Source organism: Lonchura striata, chromosome 6 (assembly GCF_050655825.1).
Source record: "Lonchura striata isolate lonStrDom1 chromosome 6, ASM5065582v1, whole genome shotgun sequence".
Lineage (NCBI taxonomy): Eukaryota > Metazoa > Chordata > Aves > Passeriformes > Estrildidae > Lonchura > Lonchura striata.
The window spans coordinates 10920826-10929278 of NC_140708.1; the positions used below are offsets into that span (position 1 = coordinate 10920826).

General features: G+C 38.8%; 1 long non-coding RNA gene across 2 annotated transcripts in view; it reads right to left on the reverse strand.

Annotated features, from left to right (window-relative positions):
- Nucleotides 1–8453, reverse strand: part of LOC144246565 (uncharacterized) — a 538094-nt gene that overhangs the window by 439040 nt on the left and 90601 nt on the right. The window lies entirely within an intron of this gene.

The window sequence follows — 8453 nt, forward strand, 5'->3', positions numbered from 1 at the left end:
ATAGGCTTAAAATAAAGGATAGTGATTAGGATCTAGATTTTTCATGGCCTCCACCAAAGGCACTTGGTTATTTTGATTTGTTACACAAATTGGCCACTCAGCACATGCACAGCAACTTTGCTCCTGAAGAGCCAGCCTGCTTCTCTGGCCAAGTAAAACCACAGCCATAAGCAAAGCAGTCAAAGCTTGGCTGCCGTGCTGAGGCTCAGGATGAGGCCATGCCTGTGACCTGCCTCCCTGCCCTGGGGCCAATTATTACAGGGTAGCAGGGTTAAGAGAAGAAGAGTGTGGGGTTTTTCTTTCCCACACAAGGAGCTCAGAGTTCACTGATCGATCAGGAAAACCAATACAGCCTCAATCCCAAGCATGTACAATTTCCACAGCAACCACCAAGACCAGTGCACAGCCCAAAAGCAAAGGGCTTGATCCCTTGCTGCTGTAAACATGCTCCTTGGGAAGTTCTTCCCATATACACACCCCAAAACCTCTTTTTTCCAAATTCTTTCTGGTATTTGATAATTTGCATATCACCCAGGCTGATGTTTGCCTTCCAGACACCAGTGGTCCTATGGTTCACTCCCTGCATCATGTCTTCATTAGTACACGGCAAGAGCAGCTCCAGCAGTGAAAATGTCTGTCATCATGAAAGAAGACATGCCCATTAAAAAATAAAATAAATCCATATTCCTCAACTCTTTCTGGTGCTTTATGCCCTTTCAGCCGTGCTGGTGAGCCTGAATATTTCCAATAACTGAGCAGTTTGAGTAACTCTAACAAACTCAACAACTCAGCAGTAAACATAAGCAACTCTCTGCAAAAGAACCAGCCCCAATTTCAGTAGTTTTAGTGAATCTTACAGGATCCATAAACACATTTATAATACAAGATAGGAGTAATCTTGTTCTTTTTTTCTCCCTGTTCCATTTATTCCCTTATCTTTATTTAGTTGATTGAGTATTTTTTAGCTTCTCTCAGCTATCCTTTCTTCATCTTCTGAATTGTTCATCTCAAGCAAAGAATAAGAGGATGATGTTAAATACAATCTGATATATCAGAAATTATAAAAATAAATCCATATATCAAAATGCACTCCCCTCCATTTGCTCTCATACCCTCACCACCCACCTACAGTAGCATAACACTAGATACTAACAGACTACAGTGCTGAGCTTCAGCCAGAATTTAACCTGAGAGTTCTCTAATAATGTGGATAGAATTAAGTAAGGTTTTGTCACATCCTGTTCCACTTTACAGCAGGAATAATTAGCCATTGCCACAGAAGCTTTCAAAAAATACTCAAATGAACAGAAATTGGTAAGATAAAAGAGCCAGTATATAAATAATTTTCTTCTTATTAATGTTATGCATTTTTATTTTCCAGGAATCAAAACAGCATACTTTGTGTGTATTCAGAAATCCCAGTCATAATCTGAAATGTTTAATTTACATGCAAATTAGAATCAGGACCTTACTGTTGCAGATATTCCCTTTCAGTCATAAACTAGCCTTTAAACCTATGTAAAAGGATAATATAATGGCAACAATATTATTACTAGTGCTGTAAAAATTTAGCTCTGAAAAGCCATAGAGATTTGATTCACTGAACAGGAATCATGACACAGAAAAGAAAAAACATCACAACAAGAAAAATCTGGATCTCCAGAGCAGTAAATTTGAAACTGTTTCACTTGAGAATAAACATAACAAAAAAAATATTCTGGCATTTTTGGAATTATGCTACTTTCTACTCTGTGAATTATCCATCTACTCTGAGGCTTGTGTATCACCCTCCTTCCAGGGAAAATGTTGATACATTTCTCTATTTGGACTTCTAATCTCTTATGTTAGCCTGATATATTCCAATGATGCACTGCTAAAAATGTTTTCATAGAAGCAGCAGATAAGGAAGAAACAGTTTGGCAACACAGGGCATTGTTATCCAAAGCCTGATGAAGTGAGAGGAAGAACTCCACAATGCAGTTAAACCGCAACAGCTCTGTCTGCTACAAGCCTTGCAAAACAACTCTCCAGGGAATGATTTTAAAGCAAGTTTCACCAAAGCACTGGGCTATACAAGAGCTGCAGCTCATGTGAACAAAAGTATATTTCATTCCAATTATCGGTGTAATAAAAATGTTATTAAATTGAAAACTGCATGTCTTGAAATCCAACCAAAATAGAAAGATGCTTTTTCTAATGCTTCATGTTACGTTTAGGCAAGTAGGAACTACTGAAGAAGAAAATAAATATTTTCTTATTGCCTGTCTCTGGCTCAAGCGGCCTAAGTAAAACAGCTCTAAAGATATCTTAAATGCAGTCTGTTAAAAAGAGGCATGTTTTCATGGTCAAGCCCTTTTCATGGAAACAAAGGGTATCTGACATCATGTTCAAATCTTTTCATCTGTGACAGGCTAAAATCTTTTGACTATATTTCATAAAGCAGGAAAAACCCTTCTTTTAGTTCCCTTCTTGCATTTTTCCTACATGTAACAATAAAACATTACAACATCATTACATTGTCCATGGGTGTGAGTACAACAACAATATTAGCACAGTGCCAGCCTGCAGAGAGCCCACAGTGTTTTCATCAGACTGCAAGAATATAATAAGAAATAGTTTGGGAAGTGCATGAAAATGTCACAGCAATGTCATTAAGTGCCTTTTGCATGCTGATGGGAAAACAATTTGAATGATATTTGTGGAGAGATTCTTATTATAAGATATTCACATTGGAAACTAGCTTAGCAAAATGATCTTGCATGGTCACAGAATTTTCACACCTACACAGTCACTAAGCACAGGCCTCATTTCTACCCTCCTCGGTGGTGCACAGCTTTCCCTGAAGTGTGAGATGCTGCAAAGCTGATCTCAATCAAATATCTGCAATTAGATCCTTGTTCCAGTACCAACCCAAACGTGAATTGGCAACATTCATTTTATCACACAGCTGGAGGAGGAGACCTTGCCCTTGAGGTGATGGATAAAGATACTGTAAATTAAACTGGCAGCACAAGGGAGTTACAGCTCCCAAAACAGGCTTGTCACACTATTCATGTAGCGTTTGAGGACAGAAGATTTAAAAAATAGTTAAAACTTGTCTGCCTGGGCTTACTGACAAGTAAGATACTCCACTAGAAAACTCCAAATAGGTCAAAGACATTGCTTCTCTGGGAGATGAGGCTCCCAGACACAGCCAGGTCTATTTTGCTGGTGCCATGCACAGCCCTGCTGGATAAGGAAGCTGCAGAAACACCTGTGTGCTGGGAAGAGCACGGCTATGCAGCTGGTCCATGGTGCCCAAGTGTCCTCCTGCCCCCACAAGGGCAGCTGAGCTGTAACTTTGTCATTCCTTTTGGCTTGAAAAAGTTCACATGTTTGCAAAGATAAATTCATCTGCACAGAGAAATCCTCATATCTAAGAATAAAAGAGATGTGGAAGGAATCCAACCAGGTGAATACAGACAAGTCTCTCTCCCAAAAGCTCTGTGATGGCCATAAAGGACCCTTCATGCCTGCCAGACAGATGTTCCCTATTCTCTGCCCTGTGTGCTCTAATGCATTTTCTCTTAATACCCTCAAGTATACCTTAATATTTGGTGTTATAAATGTCCTTAACTAGTTTAAATTCTTCAATAATTTCACTTATTGTGCTCCATTAAAAAAAAAAAAAAAAATTAAAAATCAGTCTTTCCATGGATATAAATTCCATCTGTTATCCTGGCTATTCACTTCATAATTCTTTTTTACCAGCTTAGATTTTTTTTGTATTTTGGTGAGGTAACCAAACCTTGACCCTGTGCGCCAAACAAATTCAAAAAGCACTTCATACAGTATTAACACAATTCCTTGGAGAGGGCAGTTTTTCCTGCCTGACCCAAACCAGTATCTTCAAACATATTTGCTGCTCCTTGTGCAGCAGACCAAGGAGTTAAATGTTACCTAGTTCAATTGTCATAACAATGACAGGGTTTGACTATTATGACTTTGAGGTATCCCCAAGCAGGGGATTTCTGGATTTCTGTGAATGGTTGCAAGGATTTTACATTCCAGTTTATTTGCAGCTTGTTGGCTTCCATGTAAAAAGCTAGTTATGTTACTGACATCAATAACTGCAATGCCAGGGTTGAACTTCCATTCTGTTCCTTTCCACATAGACAGTGAGTTATGATTATAGACCTTTTCCCCTCTTTCTCAAACAATACACAGTAATTGAACAGCAATCCTCCACACAGGACAGAAAACGAATTTACGTCTAAAATAATTAAGGGCTCTGCTTTAAAACCCATCTTGAGGCCAACATGATCATGGCATTTCACGTTATCTGAAACATTAAGTATTTTGCTTGAAATTAACTATACCCATTAAAACCATTCAGAATGCAGAAGGTTGAAATTGCAGAACACATTTCAGAGGGTGGTATCACACAAGCTCAGTTATATAGGGAGGCTGGTGCTCCCTGGGAATAAACAATCATCTATATGATCAATTTTCTCAATTTCTCCTCATTCCTCAGGAAAATGGGGATTTTCTTCACTAAAATGTTCCCATACAGGTTATCTTTGTATGAGTATCAGTTCTTCTTGTCATCATTTCGTTTCCTGAATAATTTCATAGCTCACTGGTCTGACCCTCCTTCAGTCTTTCCATTTTTATTTTTTTTTTTCAGTTTAAAGAGAACTACTCTGCTACTAGTGATTTATTAGGATTTTATCTACAGCTAATTATGACTGATTTCAATAACATGTTTTTCAAGCTCACACAAATTATTGATCAGCATACACATTCTTTACACCCCTTGCCTGAGAGTCACACACTACATTAACTCATTAATGATTCCAACAAAAGATGTATAATAATATGATAAATCATTTCAACTGCTGCAAAATTTGCACATGCAACTCTTAATCTTGTTCTGCCTGATACGATGCAGGGACCACACAAACACAGGTCACTGTGCTAATTCATCTATTGTGTTCACTACAGAACAAGACAATAAATAGCCTAATCAGGCAAAAGGCTCCTGTGCCCACTTTGAGATAGTGATCATTTCATAACATAGCCAGTTACACTGGTTATGCCTCCAAGCAGGCAAAGATAAGGAATAATACAATTTCTGTATGTGTCCTCCCCAATATTCTAACTCTGCCCTCTGGCAGTGGGAAGCCATTATCCCTTGTCCTGTCCCTCCATCCTTTGTCCCCAGTCCCTCTCCAGCACACCTGGAGTCCCTTTAAGCCCTGCAAGGGGCTCTGAGATCTTCCTGGAGCTTCTCCTCTCCAGGGGAGCACCCCCAGCTCTCCCAGCCTGGCTCCAGAGCAGAGGGGCTCCAGCCCTTGCAGCATCTCTGTGGCCTCCTCTGGACTTGCTCCAACACTCCACATCCTTCCTGTGCCAGGACCCCAGAGCAGAGATGGAGAACCACTTCCCTCAACCTGCTGGTGACATCTTTTTTTGATGCAGGCCAGGATTTGCAAGGCTCAAGTTTACCTTTCCCAAGTGGATGTGCCTTTTCCTATCAGCTGGTCCCAATTTGTACCAAGCAGTATCCTCAGTTTATGTGTTCCTGCTCTGAATATTTACAAGATCATATATTGGCTGTCATCTCATCTAACCAAATTACCAGCCTCAAGATTTAATAGAGGAAGATCAAGGATTGCATATTTGTAATAGCAATCCTTCAGAACACGAGGTTGATATTTTTCTCTAGTTCATCAAAACTTCTGTTGCATTGGGGACTTCTTTACATGAACTTTAAAAAAATCTATTTGTATGAAAGTGAGTGAACTTCAAATAAGCAAAAGGAAATAAAATACCATATGGTATATTCAGATTCATGAGATTACTATCCTGCTTAATAAATCTTCCCTTATTCACATTTTTGATAAAAGTATTGTATCCTACAGGGATTTTAATTTTATATCTCAAAAGGAGGTTAGTATATTAGATTTTTACTGTATACAGATTAAATGAGGACTTTTGAAAATTCTCAAACTTATCTCCTCAGCTAAATAAATTTTCTGACTTTGCACTTGGGGTAATTGTAATAGAGCTTTTGATCCCTGGGTAGATGGATGCAATAATCCTATAAATCACAGATTTTCAACATCTTCAAAGACTATAAAATGTTGATGAGAGAATATGGTTTTAGAGACATCTGGTGGTTATATAATCCTAAGGAGAGAAATCAACAGTGAAAGTATTAAACATGCTTTTCTTTTAACAAAAGCATCCTGTAAAGAAAAAAATAAATTAGCTTATTCACTGTCTCTGCAAACTGCAGTAGATAATTTGACACAAGACCCAACCTTGTTTATGGCAACTTGACAGCTTTGGTCACATTAGAACAAAAGAGGAAAAAGCTTTTTCAAGGTAAATGAATGTATGTGTCTTTCAGTAGCATTAAAACTTATCACAGTTTAGTCAGAGAAGAACAGGGGCAGGAGATTGGATACTGAATATTTTAGATATTCCTGCTAGACAAAAATCATTATCTCTGCCAGCACCTTGTTAGCATGGCTTTTGTTGTAATTCCTGGTGGGCTTTTATTTTGTTTTTGTTTGAAACTTCAATGTCTCTCCAGCATTATTTTTTACTGAACTGCTTGCCTAAAGCTAGAAGCTAGAAATATAAACTCAGAAATTAAGTCACATTCTTAACTTCTTAGGTTAAAACCACAAGGACATGTACCCTAAATAAAATAGCCATACTTATTTTCTATTCATTAATAATTTACATTATTATCAGAAGAGTGATTTATAAGGACTTATAATTCAAGTCCTTATTAAAAGTTTAAGTATTTGGTGCTGTATTTGAACCTCCTCCCTATTTCCACAGATCTACTGGGGTACAAAGCACAGAACTCATTTGGAGACATCACATGCTGCTCTCAGACACTGACAAAAATCCAAAAGAACAAATCCACTCCAGGAAAAAAATTCCCTCCAAATTTAGTGAAAAAATTATTTGGCCTCATCTTCTGTACCTAAGACATCAGAGACATGACTGCAAGAGAAGAAAATAATCCTTCCAGGCCCACTCTATAATATGGATTTGAAGTGTCTTAAAGAAAAAGAAATATTGAAAATTCCCATTTCTGCTGTCTGGAAGGAGGATTGCCTCTCTGGTTTTGGTGGGGAGTGAGGCCCTGTACTTCCACCCCTTTGGGGTTCCCAACCCTTTGACAACTTTCCCAACTGCCCAAGCTTTGACCCCTCACTCTGAACTGCCTTCCTGTCACAGCAGTGCTGGTGCCTTTTCCAAGCTCCTTCCTTCCCCTGGCTTACAGTAGAGCACAGCAAACTTCTGTGAGAGCTAAAACTGGCCACACACAAATGTACTCATCCTCAAAGGCAAACGTCTCTGGGGTGGTTTTTTTGCTGATCAGAACATGACACCCTCAGACATAGAGCAAGGCCTTGGAGGAACCAAGCAAAGAGCCATCAGAAATTTGCTGGTAGCGTTACTTTCCCAAATCACAAGTGGTGTCAACATTTTCTGGGATCAACACAGTAATTCTGCATCAGAAAGTGTGTTCATAAAATTCTACACAGTGTAAACAACACTGACTATACTCACCTGTTTGTTTTCAGTCAAGAAAGAAATTGGTTTGGAAAGTCCAAAGGACACTTTATTTTACTTTTAACAATCTGAGCATGAACCAACATAAATTCTGATGCTAAGGAGTTTCTCATGCACATTTTTCCATACTGATCATTCAAAAGCAGTTCCCTCCTGAAAGTTTTAACTTTGAATATAATTTACATGCAATGAGCTGCATTAGTCTTTCATTATATCTGAGATTATACATGTACATAATTCAGGATATTTAAAGTCATGGTTGCTGTAGAAACCATAATTATATTTCTTGTTAAATCATTAAAGTTAACATCATTTTTGAAATTATAGGATATTATGCAGGAGTACGAATACAGCAGTGTAAAGCCACTTTACAATTTGAGTTCTATCCATGCACAAATACCTCAGGAAATGCAAAATTAGGACATCTCCAAGGGCTCTGAATGATGTAAGGAGCTCCAGTTCCATCTCAGACATCAGATGGCCAATTACATCTATTGCTTTATAGCCACAATTTATTTTCATTGAAATTTCCTGTGACGCCAGTTGATAGATGAGCCCATTTAAAGTTCCAGGACTGGGATTTTTGGCTTTGCTCAAGTTAGGGCAGTGCTCACAGCCTCCAAAATGGGATGCAAACTGGGTGGAGGAAAAACATATTGCTATTTCTTCATCTCTCACTTTAATCTCATGCAGGACTTCCCCCTCCCCTCCCAAACACACCACCAGCCTCTGGTAAACTGATTGACCTCTCCTGGAGCTGCAGTCTCCCACTCCAGAACAGAGGACAGGGATGTTTTGGCATGGCTTGGAAGCAGAGATCAGCTCAGGTACATTCTTGTGGGACGCTGGGAACCCCCACATGGGATGAGGCTGTG